The 3,821-nt window shown below is 50.7% G+C and overlaps 1 non-coding gene across 1 annotated transcript; it reads left to right on the top strand.

Moving 5' to 3' along the window:
- Nucleotides 1-205: 205 nt before the first annotated feature.
- Nucleotides 206-336, top strand: LOC114233373 (small nucleolar RNA SNORA38). Its single transcript, XR_003619528.1, has one exon. It is a non-coding gene; the product is annotated as a small nucleolar RNA SNORA38 (small nucleolar RNA).
- The last annotated feature ends 3,485 nt before the right edge of the window (nucleotides 337-3,821 follow it).

A 3,821-nucleotide genomic window follows, 5' to 3' on the forward strand; every position in this document is an offset into this window, starting at 1 on the left:
CAAAATCTAGAACAGCGCCTAGCATGTTGTAAATGCTGTGTGTTCATTTTTAGAAGTTCAATAAAATGGCCCTCTGGCCCTGGAGCTGGAGGAGGAGAGGAAGCACACAGGAGGCCCAGTGCCTGGAGGCGGACCTCTTGGCTGCACTGTGGCCAAGGAGGAGCTGAAGAGGCAGGCGGTGGGTCAGATAAGAAGCCAGGAGCAACCCTCCTACAAAGGCGTGTCTGTGGTTCCCTGTCTTTGGACATGTAAGAATTGGAGGCAAAGAAATGTGGACTTGGAGAAGTCTGGAGCCAGCTTGCTCCCTGCAGGCTCAAGATCAACCATCTCACATAGAAAAAAAAAAAAAAGAAGCCAGGAGCAGCTGGCTGCTTAGACCACCACCAAGACCCCCCTCCTGGAAGAGACACTTAGACTAAGTAGGAGGAGGTGGAGGAGAGGCAGCGCAGGGCCAAAGAAGCCCAGGACGACCTGGTGAAGATGAAGGAGGAGTTGCACCTGGTTGATGACAACCCTCCCGCCGCCCCCCCCCCCCCCCACACACACACACACTTCAGTGTAGGAGTTGGTGGGCTGTCAGGTCCAAGAGAATCTGCAGGAGGAGGGCACGAAGTGCATGGACTATAGTGCTGAGCTGTCCGGTGAGGGCATCCTGGATGACTGCAAGGAGAAGCAGATCACGAGGCCAAGGAGGAGGAATGCGTGGAGGAGTGCGTGCAGCAGCAGCTTATGACCATGGCCAGTGAACTGTCCCGGGACAGAGACAAGAACAAGAGGACCCACAGCATCATCCACAATGAGAACATGAGGCAAGGCTGGGACAAGTAAACACCAAGCAGTGAATTATGAGATCAAGGCCATGTGAAGGCAGGGCTGGGCAGGGCGGAGCCTCTCGCTTGGGTTCTCGGACAGTCATAGGCAAATTCTAAAATTTGTATTTCTCTTAAAATAGACCCCCTCCTCGAGAATAGTTATGTCAGTGGGAATATTCTGGTCTGGGACCAGTGGAAGTGTCCCTGGTTTATTTTTCCCATTTGTATCATAATGCCAAACAGACCTGATGATGGTGACGATGATGATGATGATGATGATGATGATGATGATGACTGAATCACTTTCTCTCTTATGCTTGGAACAGGGCTGACTGAACTAAGCAAAGATACCTGTAAGTTCAAATAACCAACTCCATGCTGGAATGTGTGTTATGACATTCAATATAATTAGAGAAAACCACATTATGGCTTCTGTTATGTGCCATACTTTTTTTCTGTATTTGAAAATAGCTCAAATTGATTGATTGGTACTTGATTTCTATGAAGGATGCATCTTTGTGAATTTGTGTTTTTTGAGGGATGAAAATTATTTTGAAAACCGTATCTAAAGCACTCTTTTACACAGACTTGCGCAGTGATTCCTCCCAGAGTTGACAAAATCCTGTGATCATTCAGGATAAACACACAGAAGGACAATCCACTCTTAGATAAACTTTTCTTGTGGTTTTTTGGGGTTGTTTTTTTTTAACAGTTAGAGGGCTACATTGTTGGACTTATGCACAGAATTAATAATCAGCTCTAGAATATAGTGTTTATATATAAGCCATAATATGGGTTTGTAACACTGGTTTTAAAAAGGGAAAGTTTTGTTTTGTATATTTTACTACCTTTTACATAGTAGTAATAATTACCCATTTAAAATAAATAAATAAACTGGCCCTTTGCCCTTATCCCCAGCACCCATTGAGATCATCAAAGAAGGCTCATTGACCATGTACTTACCTGTACTGACCCGTGTCAGGGGAATTGTTTATATTCAGTGTGGACAGCCAAGTTACAATGCCTCCTGAGGGAGAGTGGGGGGCCATGTTACTAAAATCCCCACCAGGGGTTGTGAGCACTTTCTGGACAGAGAAGAAAAAGCGGGGAGGGTTGGACTACTGGAGGTTGACAACTGCCATTCACCCAAACCTTCCTCCCCTCTGCTCCTAGCAGTGGCAGCAAGCAGAAGCTGAGCACTGGCATTGCCCTGCTGGGAGAGCCCATGATCATCTTTCTGGATGAGCCATCCATTGGCATGGACCCTGTGGCCCGGTGCCTGCTCTGGCGCACTGTGGCGAGGGTCCATAAGGCCCGCAAGGCCATCGTCATCACCTCCCATAGGTGGAGCTCAGGGCTCTGTGGGTCGATGGATGAGCTGGGATGGGGGCCATGGGAGGAAGAGGCTGGGAGGGACTGGGTAGGGAGAGACCTGACATCAGTTGGAACAGAATCTGTGAGGAGAATCCCCAGGCTCTAGCATGTGGGCCACACTCTGAGCATGGGAATCAGGAACAGCCTGATCTGGGTGTTGACATCCAGCGTTTGACACAGAGGGTAGATGTCAGCATACCCATCCCTCCCCCACGGAGTGCTCATAAGGTGAGAGTGCTCTAGGGGCAGCTGAAAGAAGGATGTCAGGTCCCCACCCCCTCTCCCCAGCATGGAGGACTGTGAGGCCTTGTGCACCCAGCTGGCATCAAGTGCCTGGGCAGCCCGCAGCACCTCAAGAGCAAGTTTGGCAGCGGCTACTCCCTGCGGGCCAAAGTCAGGAGCAACAGGCAGCAGGAGGCGCTGCACGAGTTCAAGGCATTTGTGGACCTGACCTTCGCAGGTGTGTGACACTACACAGACGGCATCTGTGCCTCACCCCTGCCAAGTCCCGCATTCCTGGTCCCCTAGGCTGAAGACTGAAATTCTGTGGGCCCAGGCCACCCTCCTGTGGCCCTCCAGCCCAGCCCTCATGGGGACACGGTCTCTCCTTTGTGCAGGCAGTGTCCTGGAAGATGAGCACCAAGGGATGGCCTGTTATCACCTGCCTGGCAATGATCTCAGCTGGGTGAAGGTGAGCATATACTTGGGCATTGGAGGGAGCGCAGCTCTGATGTCACCTGCCTTCTGGTGTTTTCTCTTTCGGGTGGAAACCACGTTCAGTGCTGCTGCAGTTCCTCTCTGATGTCTCCATGGCAACGTTCCTATGGATTTCATAGAACATTAGATGTCTGCGCTGGAAGGGACCTTGGAGATCAGCTCCTCCTCATTTCACAAGAGGGTTTTCTCTAATTATATTGAATGTCATACCCAGCATCACACAGCAAGCCAGGGGCTAGCCGGGACCTCTGCTTCCTGGCACCATTCCCAACCAGGGACCCTTTCCCTGAGATTGCAGACAGCTGAATTCTGTAGGACTGACTTGCTGGGAGTGCTCTGGGGGCAGCTGAAAGAGGGATGGGCCTTTTGGGGGCCTTATCACAACTCCAAGGATCCTCCCTCTTTCCACCCTCTGCTGTCTCCTCTCCCCTCCCCTGTGCCTACCATCCACAGTGGGTATTTGGCACTCTGGAGCAAGCCAAGAAGTACATGCTAGATGACTACTCAGTCAGCCAGGTCTCCCTGGAGGGCATCTTCCTGTGCTTCACCTGCCCTGGGCCCCCCACCCAAAGGGAAAACCAGGGCAAGCAGAGCCAGCAGGCCCCTCATCACCACCACCTCCCTCCCCACTTCCCTCACAGTCTGTCCTGCTGTAATAAAAATTCCCGCCCTGGTAGGTGTGGCTCAGTTGGTTGTCGTCCGAAAGGTCGTCTCTTCTATTCCAGGTCAGGGTACATACCCAGGTTGCGGTTTGATCCCTGGTCAGGATGCAGACGAGAGGCAACCAATTGATGTTTCTATCTCACATCAATGTTTTGTGGTGTGTGTGTGTGTGTGTGTGTGTGTGTGTGTGTGTTTCTCTCTCTCTCTCCCTTTTCCCTTCCTCTCAAAAAAAAAAAAAAATCAATAAAAACATTT

Source organism: Eptesicus fuscus, chromosome 4 (assembly GCF_027574615.1).
Source record: "Eptesicus fuscus isolate TK198812 chromosome 4, DD_ASM_mEF_20220401, whole genome shotgun sequence".
NCBI lineage: Eukaryota > Metazoa > Chordata > Mammalia > Chiroptera > Vespertilionidae > Eptesicus > Eptesicus fuscus.